The sequence below is a fragment of the Musca autumnalis genome, unplaced genomic scaffold (genome assembly GCF_047663935.1).
Source record: "Musca autumnalis isolate F117 unplaced genomic scaffold, ASM4766393v1 scaffold_1, whole genome shotgun sequence".
In the NCBI taxonomy this organism is placed as follows: Eukaryota; Metazoa; Arthropoda; class Insecta; order Diptera; family Muscidae; genus Musca; species Musca autumnalis.
This window is the reverse complement of record NW_027411644.1, coordinates 168,319,958-168,342,339: the sequence shown is the minus strand read 5'-3', so window position 1 is coordinate 168,342,339 and position 22,382 is coordinate 168,319,958. Positions and strand designations below refer to the sequence as shown.

The following is a 22,382-nucleotide window of genomic DNA, read 5'->3' as shown; positions in this document are numbered from 1 at the left end:
TAGTTGTTGTTCATGTTTTTTGATCCTTTCTTGTTACCCATCCTCAGCATCATCGTCATCATTATGATTATCATCATCATCACCAGCATAGTGATATGGTTTCGTGGTGCGTATGAAACTAAACAAACAAGAAACAAAGTACACACCATACTCGTAAATGGGTTGATGATATTAGGGATGTCAGGTTGGAGGCGAATTTTGAATATGTTTTTTATATCCTATAACACAGAATAAATTTTAAATTATGTTCTTCATTAGATTGGCAAACATTTAATATACATTTTAATTCTCAAATTAATTCGTATTGAAAATAGAAAACTGGTGAAATTCCATACATGCGACTAAATGTAACTGACATGCTGCGAGGTTCCACTGACGTTGAAGCATAAACATCTTAGATGTGAATGTGGATAGTTGTCGATTTAGATTTTCTTCCATAGGAGTTAATATCATTGGATATATGGATGTACGATTTAAATTTGAAGCAAAGTACCTTTGGTCCGAACGTTGAAATATACTACGTACTTGTGGCCGTCATAAACGTCTTACACATGTACATATTTCTCTTCCAATGAAGAAAAAACATTGACTTTGAATGCTAAGACTACAAATTAAACAAGTAACAAGTAAGAGAGGGCTATAGTCGGACGGGCCGACCATGTGATACCCTACACCACTACATCTTTGTATTAACTCATCGCGTATTAAAACCGTTTTAAAATTTGCTTTTGCCTGGCTGGGGAATAGTTTTGAAAGAAGGTGGCAAAGCGAATCATGCTGCAATGTATGTATAAAACCCAATTGGACAATTAAAACGTTAGGGCACCTTGTAATATGCAACAATACAAAAACTGGGAATGGGAAAATATGGTTCTCTACACATAACCATTATATATTACAGGGACGTACGCAGGGGGGGGGGGGGGGCACTGGGGGCCCGTGCCCCCCCCGAAATGGTTTGGTCGACTACAATTTTTTGAGCTACTTATCAAATTATTACCATTTTTGCTATAAAATATATTTTGTTTTTAAAATTGCAAGTGATAACTGATATTTTTCTGAAGGTTTTGTACTGAAAATGTACTTTGTCATCAAGTTGTCTAAGAAATATTTAAAATTTTTTTGTTTGAATACTCTTTTTAGAGAAAGTTCCAGTGAAACTGGAACTGCCATGCCAGTGTTTTGGAGTTCTGTAATAAATATGAAGGTCTTGAGGCTTTTGTATTCAAAATATTTACAAATTCAGTATTGTGCGGATTAGAAGTACATAAAATGAAATGTCTATTGTACAATATATACGACATATCAAGGGTTTTCCGTGGAGTATATTTCGAAAAGCAGTTAGAAAATTATTTTACTGCCTTAATAAAAATGTTGTATTCTTATTTTATATCAACTTGTTGCTAAACAGTGGGATAAAATAATGGAGAAAAATGTATTGCTGTGCATAATAAAGTGATAATATTTGCTATAAATAGCGTGCCCATCAGAATTTTTTCCTATCAGTAACAAACGTAAACGAAATTAATGCTCAAACTTTCGTTATATGGTATTGTATTAAAATCTGCTGTTATTTGTATTGTATATTACGGTGCTCTTGAACCAACTTTAAATGAAAGAAGAAAATCAAAAAACAAAAAATTCCATTTTTAGGGTTTTTTAGGTTTTGGCGGTTTTGCTGGGAAACCACAAGCCCTATCAAAATGGAACTAAAGAAAATGTTATAGCAGTAAAAATTCTCTACAATATTGTTCTTATATGATATTTTCGTAGGTTTTACCATTTCTGAGATATAGAAGTTCAAATTTAAACAATTCACTGACTGTATCGGCTCCTTATAAAACAATGTCAGGACTACAATTTCCCAACTTAAGCTCAAAAATGGTACAACCGAGTAAAACAGTTACGAATCCCCATCTTGTAAAGAATTTTCACAGCTATACGATTTTCTGTAGTCCCACTTCGACAAGACTTACTGTTTTGAAGCAAATCGTGAAAACCTAACAAAAACCCTAAAAATGTGACCTGAATTTCTATATCTCGAAAATGGTGAAACCTTGGAACAAATCAAACAAATTTTCAAAGTTACAACATTTTCTTTAGCCCTATTTCGATAGGAGTTGTGGTTTCCCAGCAAAATCGCGAAAACCTAAAATAAACCTAAAAATGTGGACTTATTTAAAATTCCATCCATCGATTATTTCTTGTTTTGGGATTTTTCTCATCTATGAACATTGCTGTTTCAGAATCCACAAAAACTTCCCAGTTAACGTTGGTTCAAGAGCACCGTGATATTGAACCCGCAACCATTAGGCTAACGATAAAAATGTACCTCATCGAAATAATGTTCTTAGACTAATCATATGTTTGGACGAAACACGCGTCAAACAATTTGGAGTCGATTTATCCCAGTTTGTCCGTCTGCCTGGCTCGTGCCCATTATAACTCTCGAACAGATCAACAGATTTGGTCCAAATTTTGGATCTCGCAATATTTTGTCCTACCTTCCTTTGGACATCAGACTTCAAAATGTTTCCCTAAAATCTTGAGCAAAGTCCAATCCGATTTTTTCGAGACCTAGAGTAGGTTCGAATGTGGATTATATCGATTCATCCTTCAGATACCTCCAACACAAAATTTCAATTATCCGATTTGACCTAAACATCCTAAAATAACGTACATATTAAATTCTTAAACTTCTTCGCTATACAATTTATAGGAAAAAATTGGCTATCTTGCCCGTATTCGATCTGTCTATATATAAAAGTCTCAACTCACAGAGGCTGAGGGTATATGTCTGTAGGCAAACCCGATTGTTACTTTTTACTTGTTTTACAGAAAACAAAAGTTATGAATTTTCATAAGTTTGTCTCCGCTGTACCGACAGAAGTGATTGGTCGTTGGAAAGTTTTTAAGGTCATCGAGTCCATAAACATCTAGTCATACAATTAAGATTGAAATGGAGAAATGGACGGAGTTTTTCGTCTTAAGCTATTTTTTCAGGATTTAGCTAAAATGTTGTCGATCTTTTTTGAGAGATATTTTTTCGACCACGTGTTTGCGTAGTCTCAAACAGTACTGCGAGTGGGATTCGGAGTCTATGAGTCGTAGATTGCATAGCCCGGCTCCTGATATTTTTTCTTTTATTAATGTAATTTTCTGAATTATTAGTTGGCTTTCACGGACTCTATCACTTCTGGTAAAATAGTAAAGTTTTGGTGTTTTTATGACCTTAAAGAATATCATTTTCTTACAATAATACAAAACTTTTTTAATGGGACTGAATTTAGTGTGTGATAAGGAAGAAACGGCGTTATGTTCAGATCGAACTGTTTATATCCTCTAAAAAATGTATATATCTATTCGACATATTCGCGAATGCAATCCCTGCGTTCGAACGTGGATCTATTTTCACCACTTTTTGCATGGAAATTCTCCCAACAAAATGATTTCCAAAATCCATATTACAGACGATATTTTTAAAAACTATGCCAATAGCCTCGAATATAGAAAATGTTTCGAAAGCTATTCGCTGCGGGATTTAGAACCCAAAATGTCAAATAAGAGCTAATGTGGTTGAAAATTCTGGGATACACCAAAACGTACATCTATATGGGTAATATTAATTTGAAAGATTTTTTAGTTATTTCTTCAGTTGTGTTGGAGAATTTGGTTAAAAACTTTTGTAAGGAAACTATGCCGGACGTGGTCTGATATGGTTCATCCAAGGACTAATATATTATAATCAGTTCCAAATTTCAATCTTGTATCTAAAATATTGTGATCTCTCTCTTTTGAATGTATATATTTTGTGGCAATATTGAATATACATAAAATCAATTAAAACGTAACGACACACAACATTTTTAATTTTTATGATTTTTGGTCAAGTTGGGCCCCCCCCGAAATAAAATCCTGTGTACGTCCCTGATATATTAAACAGTAGGCTCGTTATCTAGCAGACACTTTATTGCAATTTTGATCGCGGGAAAGGTCAGTAGTTCTATTTTCATATAGAGTCTACTTTGCCGGTATATGCCCTGCAGCAAAAAAAAATATAGACCAAAAATATTTTTTTGTATTTTTCATACAAATGTAATGGTCCATTTCACCCGCTAAACAATATCAGATCATCACCCAAAATTATAGGCATCTTCTTCGACCTAAACTCTCACCTCATGCAAAATTTCGTCATTATTGAACTATAATTGCGACCTCTAGCGTGTTTATCATTACACCACAAACAAATAACTGGGTATATTAGGCTGTAACTCTGTTATCTTATCATGTACACCAACACAATTGACATCAATAGAAAGTATAGCTTACTTGCCCGCAATGTCTCTTCCTGGAATAAAGATATAAGCTGTATACTAAAATATTTCACAATTTTCACAAAAACGTTTTGGTCAAATTGCAAGCTTCTTCTTTGTCATATACTCTTATCTTATTTAAAATTTCGAGGCGATCTGACTATTATTGCGACCTACAGAGCATATACAATATCGGATAAATATTATGTTTTTGATCCATTTCACCCGCTAAATATTTCACGATCATCACCAATTAAAATAGCGATCTATTCTGATGTGAAACCGACCTCCATACCAAATTTCGTGACGATCGGTCCAAAATTGCGGCCTGGAGTTTGATTACAATTTATAATGGACAGACGGACACACGGACGGACACACATCTCAAAATCGCTTTATCTCGCCGAGATATGAAGATTGGTATACCACATTGGGGGTCTCGCGGTGTTACATGAATTTTTACCAAAACAAACTTATAATACCCTTTCCACATAGTGGTGTAGGGTATAAAAAGTCGTTAAGTTCGGCCGAACCTATGTTGACGATTTTTAGTGAAGATGTTTCATGGCTACTGAGATCCTCAAATGTAAAATTACACCTAGTTCGGTTAAAAATTGTGGCTAAAATCCTCAAAATACCGAAAATCGGGAGGCACCGTTATATAGGGGCTATAGCAAAACATGGACCTATGTGTACGATGTTTGGTGGAGATATTTCATGACCACTGAGAACCTCAAATGGCAAATTACAGCTAGTTCGGTTCAAAATTGTAGCTAAAATTCTCAAAATACCGAAAATCGGGAGGTACCGTTATATGGGGGCTATACCGAAACATGGACCTATGTTGACGATGTTTCGTGGAGATATTGACGATTTTTAGTGAAGATGTTTCGTGGCTACTGAGATCCTCAAATGCAAAATTACACCTAGTTCGGTTAAAAATTGTGGCTAAAATCCTCAAAATACCGAAAATCGGGAGGCACCGTTATATAGGGGCTATAACAAAACATGGACCTATGTGTACGATGTTTGGTGGAGATATTTCATGACCACTGAGAACCTCAAATGTCAAATTACACCTAGTTCGGTTAAAAATTGTGGCTAAAATCCTCAAAATACCGAAAATCGGGAGGTACTGTTATATGGGGGCTATACCAAAACTTGGACCTATGTTGACGATATTTGGTAAGCAAGTTTCGTGACCACTGAGAACATCAAATGTCAAATTGCAGCTTGTTCGGTTAAAAATTGTAGCTAAAATCCCCAAAACACCGAAAATCGGGAGGTACCGTTACCGTTAATACCAAAACGTGGACCGATATAGCCCATCATCGAACTTGACATGGCTGCAAACAAAAGACACATCTTCTTAAATTTTCAGCGTCCTATCTCCATTTTTGTGGATGCTAGAGTGATTACCACAGACGGACGGAGGGACGGACGTGCATATATCGACTCCGAATTTTAACCTGATCAAGAATATATATACTTTATAGGGTCGCAAATGATTATTTAAATGCGTTACAAACGGAAAAACAAACTTTTGATATACCGTTCATACTATGGTGGAGGGTATAAAAAAGTGGGATTCAGTTAAACGCTCTCGCAGCACTATAGATTTTTGGTACAGGTCCAGCTTTAGACCTTGGTCCGGATTTCAGGTATATCAAGTAACAAGTTTTGTCATTCGAAATGCCCTGTAATGATATTCAAAGAAGACATTGTTTTCATTTAAATCATATTTCCGAGCGAAATCCTGCCCATTTTAGAACCTCTTACACAAGAGTTTAAATTTCGATGACATGTTAGGCGCGTGGGGTTAATATGTAATTAGATTAAGGTAGAGGAAATATCAGATCAGCTTAAAATTAACGGCATTGCTTTTTTTGCCGTCGAGTTGGCCATGCCCGTCCGTCTGTTTAAATCAATATAGAGCTTCAAGGTCGGTATTTATAACTATCCAATCGAATTGATTTTATTTTCACATGCATATGGTAAAAACCAAATTTCCTTTGCAATTCCATTTGAAAAAAAATTAAAAACATTTTTTGCGGGCACCTCTACAATTTTTGGTACAGAGGTTAAGAAAAAATTTGGTTTCAAATCCGTTCGCGTTCACAAAATTGGCCGGTGCGCGCAAAAGTTATAGCGATTTTTATTCTCATTTAAAGAAAAAATATTTGAAAATGTCTTATTTATTTGTATAAAACGCTAACAGCATTCCATATCTATTCGTAGATTTTTATATATTTACTAAAATCAACAAATAATAACAAATCTTGAATTAAATTCAAATTATCATACCCCAGAATCCGTAAAAGCCTCTAAAAATAAATTAAAAACATCTACAGAGTCTAGACAATACATAATAAATATAAAATCGAATGTATAAAGATTATGTATATAAATTGCATATTATAGCAACAACAATTTTGGTTCGATTAGAAAAAATATTTGGGAGTTTTCCAACAATTTCGCTTAAATACATTATATCGACGCCTCCAAACAATAGTATTCTAAGTCGACTTAGCATGTTTTCAAGTTCTTTACATTTTTATATTTAACGTCCTTTAACTTAAATTCTGTCAAATTTTGGTAATGATCGGACAATCCGAACAGAAGTTATAAACAAATATTTACTTAGCATAGTACTGAAGGTCAAAGAAATTTCCAAAATTTGGAGCTTGTCCTGCAAAACTCGCTTTTCAGAATTAGCAAACTATTATTTGTAGGAGTCGAACGTCCTTTAACTTAAATTCTGTCTAATTTTGGTAATGATCGGTCAATCCGAACAGAAGTTATAAACAAATATTGACTTAGCATAGTACTGAAGTTCAAAAATTTTCCAAACTTTGAGAGCTTCTCCTGCAAAACTCACTTTTTAGACTTAGCATACTATTATTTGGAGGTGTCGATATATAAAAATTAAAAAAAAACCGAAATTCCGGCTTCAAAATGTCAGGATCAATTTTAGGTGGATGCAGTGGATTTATCGAAAAATCATACACTAGCTTCATGTTGCCCATGTTAAGCCAGAAATCGGAAGGGAGCATTAAAAACTTGTTGGCTTCAACCAATTCTTACCCATTTTTCTACATTGATGCCAACACAGCTTCCACGTTAATTATTTTTAATGGTCGGCATTGTGGGCTTCATCGTGAAACACTTCACTTTAAAGAATTTCAGTCATACTATATAGAATACTAACTGAACCCGGTGCGTTTCGCTACCATAAAAAGTAAAATATATTTTCATACATTTATTTGTAGGCCAATTTTCGTCACACATTCCAACTTTCACTAAAATTGGACATACATAGCGTGTTTAATGCATAAAGTACATGAAATCGGACGAAAATATATATGGGAGTTATATCCAAATCTGAACCGATTCCAATATAATTTGGCAAATTCATTTCTAGACCAAATTCATTTACACATCCAAAATTTGGAGACATCATCTGTTACCATTCTATAGATATTTGCATAACAAATCTAAATTTTTTGGAGGTACCTCCGATTCTGGATCAACGCGGAATTTCAGAATTTAGCCTATGTTACCTTCTATATGAGATTCAATAGTAAACATATTGAAACTAAGGAAACTAAGAAATTATGTCAAAATATTGGAAGGTATGGGCGTGGACGAAAATTTTCCCCCAATTTTTGAAAATACGTAATTTTTGCGAATTTCTGGTGAAAGAAATAGATATTTTCAGAAACTAAAACACCTGGAATGTTCGCACTCTTTATAGAGAAGGTGCAGTCTTCGCATTGGCAGACGTACTTGAAAAGTACAAGACCGATATTACTGCCATACAGGAAATACGATGGATTGGGAAAGGCGTCACAACAACACCTAAAGGTGACGCACTGTATTATAGCTGCCATGACGTAAAGCATGAGTTTGGTTGTGGATTCGTAGTTAGACGGAGACTAAAACATCTTGTATCCAGCTTCACTCCAGTGAATGAAAGACTTGCTGCTATTCGAATAAAAGCTAAATTCTTCAACATCAGCTTTATTTGCGCTCATGCTCCCACTGAAGAAAAGGACGAACAGACCAAAGATATATTTTACGAGCGCTTAGAAGAAACATATGACCGTTGCCCTGCCCATGACATTAAAATCATTCTAGGCGATTTTAATGCCAAAATTGGAAAGGAGAATATCTTTGGCCCAACAGTCGGGAAATTCAGTCTCCACAGTGAAACATCTGACAATGGTATGAGACTGATAGACTTTGCAGCTGCAAAAAACATGGTAGTTAGCAGTACCAGATTTAATCATCTCGATATTCATAAGGGCACCTGGCTGTCTCCAGATCAGAAAACAAGAAACCAAATTGATCATGTTGTGATAGATGGAAGACATTCATCGAGCGTGTTGGATGTACGATCGTTCCGAGGCGCAAACATTGATTCGGACCACTACCTTGTTGCAGCAAAGGTACGCACCCGCTTAAACGTAGCAAACAAAGTACGAACAGACACAACACGAAAGTTAGACATCGGTAAGCTGCAATCACAACAGATAGCCACAGCATATTCCACTCAACTAGCCCAATTGCTTAATCAAAGCCCTCCTCATCCCGATAACATATCAGCGCAATGGCAAAGCATTGCCCACTCCATGCAAGCAGCCGCAAAATCCATACTTGGATACCAGAGACCTCCACCAAGGAATCCATGGTATGATGAGGAGTGTCGTGCTGCCACCGAAGAGAAAAATGCGGCATATAAGGCTACTTTACAATCCGTAGCAACGCGTAGCGCACGAGAGAGATACAGGGAGAAAAGGAGAGAGGAGAAACGACTTTTCCGCAGGAAAAAGAGAGAGATGGAAAAGCGGGAGTGTGAAAAAATCGAGATGTACAGGAGCCAGAATGAAGTCCGAAAATTCTACCAAAGAGTCAAGCATCAAACTGATGGCTTTGGTACAGGCACATCCTCCTGTAGAGACCAGCAAGGTAATTTGGTAACTGATACAGATAGTGTACTCAGGATATGGAAAGAACATTTTTCAAATCTGTTGGTATCCAATAGCAGCGAAGACGACGAAGATACCACAGTCCCAATCCCAGAAGATGGTATTGAATGTATACCGCCCAGCCAAGATGAGGTAGAGACAGCAATAAATCGGCTGAAGAATAATAAGGCAGCAGGGGCCGATGGCTTACCAGCCGAGCTGTTCAAAACCGGAGGCGACACGCTGATAAGGTGTATTCATCAGCTAGTTAGCACCATCTGGCAGGAAGAACGAGTACCCGACGATTGGAACCTGAGTATCCTGTGCCCCGTCCACAAGAAGGGAGATAAGACTGTATGCTCTAACTATAGGGGCATAAGTCTACTCCCTATTGCCTACAAGATCGTGTCAGGGATATTGTGCGAACGACTAAAGCCAATGGTCAACGAGATTATTGGACCATACCAATGCGGCTTTAGACCTGGCAAGTCCACCATTGACCAGATATTTACCCTGCGGCAAATCCTGGAGAAGACCCAAGAGATGCAGATCGACACCTACCACCTTTTTGTCGATTATAAAGCAGCCTTCGACAGTCCGCTGCGCTCAAAGGTATTCCAAGCCATGTCTGAATTTGGTATTCCCGCAAAGCTCATCCGGCTTTGTAAAATGACTTTAACTGACACGAGGTCCTCAGTTAAAATAGGAAAGAACCTCTCCGAAGAATTTGGTACCAAAAGAGGTTTCAGACAAGGAGACAGCCTTTCGTGTGACCTCTTCAACATCCTGCTAGAAAAGGTTATACGAGAGGCAAACGTCAAAAGAAGTGGCACAATATACACCAATAGTCACATGTTACTTGCTTATGCTGATGATATAGACATCATGGGTCGATCAGTAAAAGAAGTAACTGATACCTTTATAAAGGTCGAAGGAGAATCTGCTAAAGTGGGTCTGGCGGTAAACGGTGAGAAGACCAAGTTGATGGTGTCGACGCGCAATGCGTTCATTGAGCTCGGACAGACTGTGGAAGTTGGTTCCTATAATATTGAGGTAGTAAAAGACTTCGTCTACCTCGGCACCTCCGTCAACACAACAAACGACATCAGTTGTGAAATAAAAAGAAGAATTGTATTGGCCAACAGATGCTACTTTGGATTAAGTAAGCAGTTTAAAAACAAAGCCACATCTCGTCAAACAAAAATAACGCTCTACAAAACACTGATACTACCCGTGCTGATGTATGGCTCCGAAGCCTGGGTACTTGCGCAAGCAGACATGGCAGTGCTTGGTGTGTTTGAGAGAAAAATTCTTCGAAAGATCTACGGACCAATCTGCGTTGACGGTGAATATCGACGTCGCATGAACCACGAGCTGTATCTGCTATACAACGACATCAATATTGTTAAACGTATCGAGAAGCAGCGATTGCGTTGGCTAGGCCATATCAAAAGAATGAGCGATGATGAACCCGCTAAAAAGGCGTATGAATACATGCCACATGGCGGTGCACGCAGAATTGGCAGGCCAAGGAATAGATGGCGCAAACAAGTGGATGATGAGATGAAAAGGCGCGGTATTCCAGAGTGCAAAGCAACAAATAGAGAGGAATGGAGATCTCTTCTTAGTTCGGCCTATAGAACAAATGTTCTGTAATGGACCAGCTAAGTAAGTAAGTAAAACAGATATTGCGTTCACTGTTTTTTTGTTGGGTGTATAGAACTGGTTGACTTTAGGGACCGTTTTTACAAATTACCGTAGTCTTTTCACGAAGTGAGCTGTTTTATTTTTCTTCAAGTACTAAATTTTAATGAAATTCTAAATTTCGTGGACTAGAAATGTTAGGGTACAGCATGGAAAATAGTTTCATTTTTGCAGAACGATATCTGATATTGTACTCTTTTATATATACTTTTGTACCCGTCCCAGTCCGTCCGTTTAACCCTTTTTTTTAATGTATCGTAATTACATGTGTAAAAATTTGTGTTTTTTCCATACAGTTTCCCATATTATTTATAGCTTTTTTACACAAATTGAAATTTTTTATATGGGTTTTATGCAAATCCAAGGATATTTTTAATTTGAAAAAAATTAAATTTTTTGAAAAAAAAAAATAAAAATTAAAAAAAGAATTAGTAAAAAATTTAAATTTTTTGTATTTTTATGGGTTGTCTATTGGTGTTTTACCTCTTTTAACAGATTGGAGCATATGAAAAACTCAAAAACTCATATCTTGATGCAAAATAGAAAAAAAAAACTCAAAATTTTAACTTTGACATTGAATTCCTCTGTAACTACTAGACCGAATTAGATCGTTCTTAATTCACCAGAAAGCTGATTTTGTTACCTGTGTTATGAAAGTGAAAAAACGATTCTGAACCACTGTTCGGCGTGTCTTACGACAACACTTGCAGAGAACTTTTACATGACTGAAATATTCCGGAAATATCGTCAACATTGCACTGAGAGCTACTTTGCAACCGTTGAAAGTTTGATGTTTTCTGGCGTGGGAATCCAACCGCAGACCTTCTGAGTGCAGTGCAGTGGTATGCACCACGATGGCAGCCTTCCAAGCATACTTGGGTCTAAAATTATGATTTCGATCAGGTACATCTCCACCCTATCAACCTAAACACCGAGGTTATAAAAACCTCTACGGTCACCAACTAAACACTCCAAGGTAGTAACAAATATCGTCCAAACTTGCTCAAATTCAAAAAGTGACTGTATCGGCTTATTTCTATATTCAATCCCAAGTAAGTTCTCGAAAATTGTCAATTTGTCAATGTCAATGATACAGGTATTTTCAGAAGTCTACGTAAAATTTTCCGCTGGTTTCATAATTCGATCGGACTCGGTGATAAAGGGGAGGTCCATTCTCATTGAATTTAAAAAAAAAAAAAACAGCAAAAAATCCATACCAAATAATGGTTTTTACAGTACTTTTTGGTAGTAGTAACTACTTACAAAACACCATTCCTATCGAAAACGATATCGTTTTTGAATGTTTCTCGATAGGTTTGCGGATATTTTGTTCGAGAAGGACACACGAGAATGAACCTCAGTTCGTGGCAGGAAAACTTTCGATTTCGACTATCGGCAATAATATTATTAGCGAATGAATGACGATTGTTTCTACCTTTTTCGTCTTTATTTCTTTGTTATGTTTGCGATTCGATGTGTAACTGTTGATAAATTTGTTTTTGTTGGTAACCTACCCATGTGCAATCTTTATCAACACGCATTGCTTATATTATTCGTAGCACCGACGTAGCCAGGGGGGGCCCGGGGGGCCCGGGCCCCCCCCGAAATGATTTTAGTTCCCATAGAATTATTTAACTACATTGGTATACTTATTGTTCAGCATATTTGAAAATATACAAATAATGAACAAGTTAGGCCTTTTTGAGCAATTTTATGCATAGTTCTTGTTAAGTTTTAAGGTGTTGTTTAAGCGTTTAATCGGAATTTTAGGCTGACGGTGTTACTGGGTTCAAACAATACGTTTATTTGTATTTATTGAACGTTTGCTTGTAAGTTCAATACTTCGGCTTGGCAACATCCAGAAAAAAAATTTGCGACATTTTGTTTTTGAAGTTTTTATAAGAGCAATTCAACAATAAAATGTAAATGTAAAATGTAAAACTGTTGCTTAATCTTTGTGGTTTTAACTGTTTGTATATTTTCTCTAACACGTTTTTATAATGAACCATTTTGAAATTCATTACAATTACAAATTCTTTATTATGTTTGAAATTTGCAACTCTTACACCGCAGTGTCGTAAATGTCTATTGGACAAAAGGATTTTTCTGTCGAATTTTTATGTTTTGTTCGACCTTTCGAATGTTAATAAAATCAAGATTATTAAGCTTGAGGTCAATGTTTATATTTTATTAGCTGACCCTGGTGCGCTTCGCTACCCCGAATAAGGTAAAATATATTTTGACAAATTTATTTGTAGGCCAATTTTCGTCACTCATTGCAACTTTCATTAAAATCGGGTATATAAAGCGAGTTTGGTGCAACAAATACATGAAATCGGAGGAAAATATATATGGGAGCTATATCCAATTCTGAACCGATTTTAAGCCGATAGCCGTAGCCGCTAGCTATAAGTTTATTATAATTTTTAATTGTAATAAATATTTAAATAAATAAATAAAAAAATGAACCGATTTCAATATAATTTGAAAAATTTATTTGTAGACCCAATTCCGTCACACATTCCAAATTTCATTGAAATTGGACATATATATAGGGTGTTTAATGCATAAAATACATGAAATCGGCCGAAAACATATATATAGGCAATATATCCGAATGTGAACCCATTTCAATTCTAGACCATTTTAGACCGATTTATTTCTACACCAAATTCCTGCACACATCCAATATTTGGAGACATTATCTGTTACCGTTCTATAGATATTTGCATAAAAAATCTATGTTACTTTCAGGCCATGTAGTGATATACTCTGAAAATTTCAGGAAGATCAGTTCAGCGGTTTTTGAGTCCATAAACTTCAAACAGACGTACAAACATTTTTCTACTTTATATATATTGATTTATTACAGATTATTTCCAATATTTCAAAATTGCAATGAATTTCATCTTCAGATATTTTTCTGTCGATTACTCTTTGAATAAAACCAGAAGAAAACGTCATAGAAACCCACAGCAATTGTATTTTGGGAAGTTCTTTCAATGGATGCACATTTTTAGAAATGTTAATTTTTCCTGCTTCGGTAAAGGACCTTGTGACGACAAACGAAATCTAAAAACTGATCGGAAACAGGTTCTTCTTCGTCAAAATCTCACCAAGTACCACTCGACTTTGCTGACAGGAATATACCCTGAGCCTGTGTGAATTGAAACTTTCATCTATAGACAGATCGAATAGCCGCTACACAGCCAAAATCCTTAAACCCAAAAACTATGCATTAGGAGCTTTTCAGAAATTTGTAGCCATTTCGGACGTATGAACTTGCAAAGAAAATAGGGATTTGTATCATTGATAACAAGTGTTGCGGAAGAGGTATAAAGAAATGGACCGGACCGACATAGTTCATTTTTGGAGTAGATCTTATTTTGGGAGTCATTCCTTTTAAAAGATATAGCGCCCACCAGTCATTTCAGTTCGCCACAGTATAATTTTCAACATTTGACTCTTATGTCAGGAAATATGGACTTGCCCACGAAAAATTTAATACCGCTCTTAACTGCACTTAAACAACTATTTTGAAGTTTTGTGAGGGAGGTACCCCAGTATGGCCCATTTTCGAGCAAAAAGTAAGTTTGGAAAAAATATTACTAAATGCAAAGTTTGGACCAAATCTGTTGCTCCGTTCAAGAAAACTCGCGCATACCACTTTAACCGAAAAGCACCATCTTCGAATTTTGTATATATAAGACTCGCTGAAATTTTGCGATAAACAAAGTTTGGACCAGCGCAGTATCCGGTTCGAAAGTTGTAGTGTACACTAGTCACTACACATGATTGCCTTAGATGTTCTTTACAGCTTTCGGGCCTCTGAAAAAATTGTACGGTAGTAATAGGAGCCCCGAGAACACTTGTTGCAAAAAATCAAAGCGTTTCCAGAGAGTTTTTTATTTATTAATTTATTTTATATTTACTTATAACTAATTATTAGCATAAGGGTAGTGAAGCCATGACCATTGAGGTCTTAAGCTTACACAGCTTATCCATAGAGGTCTTAAACTGCACTTCGCTGAAAATTTTTGAAATACTCTGCGGAAGTTTGCCAAAAGAGTAGATAGATCAAAATATCACGAAGGCAAAATTTTGGACCGAATCGGTTGAACTGTTTTAGAAATAATCGTGCTCCCCAGGCGGCTACCCAGACGAACGGACATAGCTAAGTCGACTCCAAGTTTTCTGAAACAGATTCCTTCCAAACACACTGTGGCCCTAAAGCCACTATTTCGATGAGGCACATTTTGGCTAAAGACTGAGAGTATACAAATTTAGATTGGGAAAAATTGTATTTATGGATTTTTGCTAAAAGAATGTACCTATACATGTATAGACCTTGGATTGGGCGACATAGTTTCATTTTAAACGAAGTTAAGACTCGTTTCCAGAGATTCCCTTGTTCCTGATAATTAGTCATTAGTATTGACAGATGCACGATTTGGCGACAGAATTTGTCATTTACATAACCGCGATTAGGTGCTAGAATTTCTTGATGGATAGAATAACTATTGCTCAGCATTAGTTCGCAGCCTTCAGAAATTCTTTGCGATATGTACATCGGAATTTTGCATATTTTTGAAAATTGTAATGTTAAGATATTTGAAAATTAAATGTTATGATATTTCTAAGGTTGTCGATTGTATTCGCTTTCTGTTGGCTTTACCGAAGTGATATCACTGAATTTCATAACATTCACTGTAGTTGTGAATTATTTGATTAATGATCCACCGAAAAATATATGGTAATAATGCCATTCACATTGTTTTGACCATATATATTAACTGTGACATATTTTCAAAAAAAATCTAAAAGATAAAATTGACCAAGAAGTCTTGCGCCATATGAACTAAAAAATAGTATTGAAAATTATTTCATCAGTAGAATAAGTCTAAAATAAGGTTTGCATCTTTGCTAAATATGACATTTTCGCTAACATGAACTTTCAAAATTTTGGTCAGGTGGGCCCCCCCCGAAATGAAATCCTGGCTACGTCCCTGATTCGTAGCATTTATATCGAAATTAATTGAAAGCAAATGGGAATTTTATTCAAATAACATAAAATTATTTTTTGAAACAAAAAAATTTCCAAAGTAAATAATGTTTCTCGAAACAATTTTTCTTGTGAGGAAAAATCATTCACCAATTGTTCGAAAATGATATCGTTTTCGAACATTTGGTGAACAAAAGAAAGACAAAAGAAAACACATTTGCCAAATGTTTGAAAATGATACAGTTTTCGAAACTTGTAGCAAACATTCGAAAAATATCAGCAACTGGTTTGGTGGGTAAACCCATTTTTTAACAAGGACATGTCACTCTGAATTACTAGTTATTCTCTATAACCACTAGAATATCTAGTTATTCTAAGGTCACTAGATGTTGGAAAATTAGCTAAAAACATTTGTTCTATTTTTGGAACAGTTGTTTTGCTCTCTGCTGGATTTGATCATGCAAACTTCTGATTTGTAGCCCAACACACTACACAGTGTGCCATGTATATGAACATTAAGGGTAGTTTAAATGTTTTTTAACAAAAACTCTCGTGCCGACGATGAGCGTTTAACATACAAGCCTAGGATTTGTAGTCGGACACACATGCTATGTGCCATCGTACTTAGTAAGGAGTGAAAAAAGTAGTTTTGCCTTGTTACAATAATTTGTAATGGGTAAAGTAATGTCTAATGGATTCGATTTTTTGCTGGGTAGAGACGAAGTGTACTCAATAATATGAGGCAAGTTCTTCTTGTGCCTTCGGGGGTGTATGTGGGGAATAGTTTTTTCGTTATATGTATACAAATTCCCTTGCAAATCACGAATTATTTAAAAATACAGAGTTTTTTAAATTGTTCGACATACACATTTACTGAGAAATTTTCAAAAAATGATTCCCCACAATTGAAGAATAATGAAGATTGATCCACAGATAAAATCCCAGACTGCGTTCAACGACATCCCTAACTTCGTGTGGTGCGATTTTTGTTGCTCTTGTTGTTACTTTCCCTCGGTTGCATGTGTGCTGCAATGTGTGTTATTAAAAAATATAACGCTTACTGCACCCGGCAATACACTACGGATTATTATAGTAAGGAAGTAAATCTATTTCTGGCGGCAGTAAATTTCCATCTCATGGGTTTAAAGCAATTTAAGGGATTTATGTTGCTGGGATGTTTTTTGGTTATGAAGGCGAAACATGAACTGATTTAATAACCAACCAAGAGTTTAAAGAAATTTTGAAAACACAAATTTAATAAGGCTACAAATTTTCAGAGTGCACTAATTTGTTGTATGCCTACAGATAAAAATAAGGAACAATTAAAAAGTTACACCTTACGTCTCATTTAAAATGTATTCAATTAAGAGAATTGCTGTTTAAGCTTATAGATTACAGTAACTATCAACCACTGGCGGAAGAACTATTTTTCTCATGTTCCTCTCATTACATCTAAACTTCAAATAGGCTGTTAAAAATTCTAGTTTTAAAAGTTGTAATACTTTTATATGTAGAATTTTTATCGAAAATGCTTCCGGGGTTTGATTTCGTTTGTAGAAAAAACACACACCACAAAAAAACACACAACACCATCATCTGTATTCCTTTATGCATTCATTAAAAGTCATTGAAACAAATTATAACCGCAACGACTTTGTACTCTAAATAACCTTATGTTGTTCGTTCAGATGTTGTGTGGTTGTTAGTAGTTGTATGAACTTTCAGGAAATTACCCTAACAAAACATGAACCTTTAACTCTTTTTTTTCTCAACAATTACTATAGACGATATTTTTTCTGTACTCATTTTCCGTTTCATTCTCCTTTTTTCACTTGTTTTCTTGCTTCTTTTTCTAATGTGCCCATTTTGCCTAGGAAAAAAACTAAACTTTATGTCAATTACATTCAGTAATTTTTCATTTTGTTAGAAATTTATTTTGCAATTATTTCCAACAATATTTCAAACAACTAACACACTATGAGCTACAAATGTATGTATGTTTGTATGTATTAACATGCAGAAACATTTCAGCACTTTTGGCTTTCGTGCAACCACTCAGTCAGTCATTCATTCATTGTACCAATGTCTAAAAGCGCACAAACTCTTTGAGAATTTACATATGAATCCTGGCCGTTTTTAAAGGGGTATTTTTTGGAAAAGTCAAAATTTTGCAAACAATTTCTGAATGACCTCTTCTATGAAGATAATGCATGAATCGCATACATAGATATGTTCCCACAGCAACCCCGAAGGGACAAGAGAGACTTTTCTCATATTAATGCGTGCATGCCGATTCATATTGCCTCAATGATATGGGATATACTTTTTTATCGCCGAGTCCGAAAGGTGAATCTTCCGTCACCACTTGTAGAAATATTTTTTATTGCTGAAACGCTCAGGAAATTGAAGCCAATATTACACTAAGGATTTTGCCACTGCCGATAAATTTGATGTTCTGGCCAGGGATTGAACCGCAGTCCCTCTGCGTTCAAAGCGGCGTGCCCTAACAAAACTGCATGACGGTGGCCCAATGAGTCTGCTGATTTAATTAGAAGGTGACACAAAAGCCTTCGAAATATCTGAACGGTTGGACAATAAATTTAATTGATAGGAATTTTAATCAACTTTTAACATAACTTACCCTTATGAGTGTCGCCTTGATGTAATTATAGGTCTTAGATAAAGATTCCCTATTCAGATCCACGGTGCACCACCTATTTCCGTCAGCAGCCTTCTTATATCTCTTTTACAGGAAACTGTATAAGCATCAAAAACCCACGGTTGTTATTAAATTTATTCGGACTTAATTTTTTCCTGTTCGGACTTAATTGAGACTGAATGAGACCGAGGTGCTATGGCAGCCTTTCAATCTGAATGTCTGTTTTCTAGTATCACGCAGGACATCATTAAGTTTTGCCCAACATTTCAGGATTGCAAACTTCTCGAAGCCGATTTATAAGTGAATTTTGGTATGAAATAAGTCTCTGTTGTTGTTGTAGCAGTGCAAATATATTCGTTCGTATATTTTATTCAGTTATCTGGTTATAGTTCCTCTGCGTCCAGATTCAAAAATTCTGTCACCTAGACTAGTTACATCCATAAAAATCAGGTGACAGGTGAATGGTGTTCTTAGCTGAGATAAAACCACTCGTGTTTAACTTTGCAGATGGCATACTTCTGCTGCGATAGATGGGTGTTTGTCTTCCTTCTTAATAGGCTGCTTGATCTAGAGCTGTTGTTGGCATGGCCTTTACTCCCGTGCAAACAAAGAGATTTTCTATCTCCACCCATACAATTCAACCCATTGAAAAAACATACACTCATATAATGACACCCCCAATAGAAAAATATTATGTCGATACCTGATCTAGAGATTCCCCCTTGCACCTTTGTACATGTTTCCCTCTAGATCATGAAGGACTTTCCTGACGTACCTGGCTGGGGTAAGTCAATCAACTAGATCGTTGCAGGTATGCTCACGGCGGTAACACCCAAGCAAGTACTGCAACATTGTGTTGATGTTCCGGTAAAATATTCTTCGCCTCATGAAGATGGTACACTGGTGTCATGAGGAGGCACCTTGTTGCAGTGCTGGCAGGTTTGAATATCCTCACATCGCTTTGAACTTATATTCGCGGAACACACAGGCGCCTGGTCACTGTGTCATGAGGAGGCATCGTATTGCAGTTCTTAGGGCGGCATTCTGGCATGTTTGAATATTCTTCCATCGTGTTGAACTTACATTCGCGAAACACACTTTCGCGCATAGCTTACCGCAGACCGACCTATCCCGTTATACGTGGTCAACAAAGTTTCTTTATTAGTGTCCCTCTTACTACATCTCAGTTTGGCATGTGTGAACATGATCATGTTGTCGAATGTAACCCTAGAACCTTAGGGAAGTTCGTAGTCGGAATTCTACTGCCGTCAACCATGACATTCAAATCAGTACTCACCGGATACATTACAATATCTATAAAATATGAGTGGATAATGTTAGATTGAGTGCACTTCTTAAATACTCAATCCCGGAAATCCCAGAAAGTGTAGTGCCTTTAAAATCTTTGCTACTGGCGACAAGAGGAAAATCGGCCTGTACGATTCGCCTATGCTGGCATCTTTACCTAGCTTGGGTGGCTAATGATAGATTGAAGACACTTGTTATATACTCAACTTTAGTTTCAGCAGTTGCTTCAGCATAACCATTGAGATTCCGAGTGGGCCCAGCTCTTTAGATGATATCACGTGTCGGATGACGTCTCGACTGGGAGCGCTCTTATATGCCGTAGCAGACTCCTCTTCATCCTATCACTCTCGGGGTATCTTTAAACTGCCGGTAACACCCGCACATCTTCGGATCTGTAACTGTCACGCCGTTGAATGTTACAGCCGTTCTATTATTCGTCTTTTCCGGATTCGAGAGTGATTTAACCGTTGCCTGCAATTTATTCTGTACCAATGTTTCATTTCATTCGAGAGATTATGAAGTCGGTTGGTCTGTTAACTGAGACGCAGATAGGAAATAAGTCTGAGGCAAGAGAAATTACGGATTGTCAAGAAACGTCATTTATCAGACCGGCTGCCACAATGGTGATGCCTGGCGAGCGCTGATAATTTCTTCTTATCCTCATAGGAGCGTCTTTGTTCCAAATGCGGAGGTATCATTTTCCTTCCGTCAGTTGCGAGCAGGTACATTGCCTTATACAGAATTACAAAGCTCACGGCAAGCGTTGAAGTCCCACCAGCACCGGTTATTTCCCTTCAAAAGCGATGTAATATCGGACATAAAACGCAGGGCACAATTATTCATCGGCGGTTTGTACAAATTATGCAACTCTACCTCGACAGTTCTAGACTTTACTGCTACAGCCATGCATTTCATGTGTGGGTCACTAGAGTCAACATCAAGCGAGATTGGTTTGTATGTACTGGTGTATAAGGAAGACAGCCTCCTTCTCCTTTTCTTGTACTATCCTTCTGCATATCGTTGTAACTGGTGCAACGTTGCAATATACATGTGAAATGGAGCTTTGTTTCCTGGATCGCGGCGGCCATGATGTTCATCCCGCTCATAAAGTCTACTATTTCACTGACTTTGTTGCGGAGACCGTTGCAATTGTATTGCTGGAATGATGGATTTCGGGGCGCTGAACAACAACTGTGTTTGTTGTGGTTGCAGCAACATAATTCCTAACGCAGTAGTCCTGGCGGAGGCGGTTAAGAGTTCGGACCAGACATTCCGGTAAATATTGCCGCTCCATTGTTGAAAACATATACGAACACAGAATTGTTGAGATGGTGGCACCTCCGAGTCAATCCGGTACATAGAACCCGCCTCTGTTTGGTTGTAAGTCTCCACTTATTTACTTTGGTGGTGTTCCGTGAAAATAGTGTTTTTTTTTATTTCGATATCAACACAAGACACTTTCAGAATGTCTGTTCAATTTGAAAGTTTCAAATTCGGCACAAAGCCCTATATAAATATTAGATTTATATTTATAACCTTATCTTATAGGGTAAATAATCCTTGATACGACGAAAATGTGCCTCCGTCCGTCTATCTGCCTATCTGGCTGGCTGGAGCACACGTAACCCTCGAACGGGTCAACTGATTTGTTCCAAATGAGGGTTTTGTAATATTGTTTGTCTGTCCACTCTTTCGGATACCTCCCCCACAAAACAATTTTTTTTTGCTTAAATGGAGCGCAGGAAATCTCTCGATGGGATTAACCTATTGGGTCCAAACTTTGCACGTCGAAATATTTCCTGTAGACATTGATTAGCTTCGAACATGGATTATGTCAGTCTAATCCTTTGAGTACCTCCCACACAAATTTTGAACGTTTTTGACACAAGTGCAGTTTAGGGACTCTTGGCGGATCGGCTTAAAATTTTTTGCAGCTGGTTGTGCTCACGGTCCCATTCACGAGGGTACAATTTTTTCAGAAATTGAGAAAATGTTCCACCTAAAATGCCTTGTTGGCACGACAACTGTCAAAAGTAGTGATTCACGTCAAAAACATGCTCACCGAAGTGTTCTTTCAATAAATCCGTGAATTGATGCGATGTGTGGGAAGTTGCGCCGTTTTGTTGAAACCAAATGTCGCCGAGATTAAGGCCTTCAATTTCAGACATCAAATAGTCAGTTACCATGGCGCAATAACGGTCGCCATTGACGATGAAGTCCTAACCGGCATCATTTTGAAGAAATAGGGTCCGACGATTCCACCGACCCACAAACCGTTATTTTTTATGCATGACGTGGCAGCTTTTGTACTTCTTTAAGTTGCTCTTCTTCCTAAATGTGACAATTTTGCTTCTTTACATACCTATAAAGCCAGAAATGTGCCTCATCACTGAACAAAATTAGGCTAAAAAAAACACACTTCCCACATA

General features: G+C 36.8%; 1 protein-coding gene across 1 annotated transcript in view; it reads left to right on the top strand.

Annotated features, from left to right (window-relative positions):
* The window catches only part of LOC141388704 (uncharacterized), a 534,459-nt gene that overhangs the window by 21,453 nt on the left and 490,624 nt on the right, over positions 1–22,382 (top strand). The window lies entirely within an intron of this gene.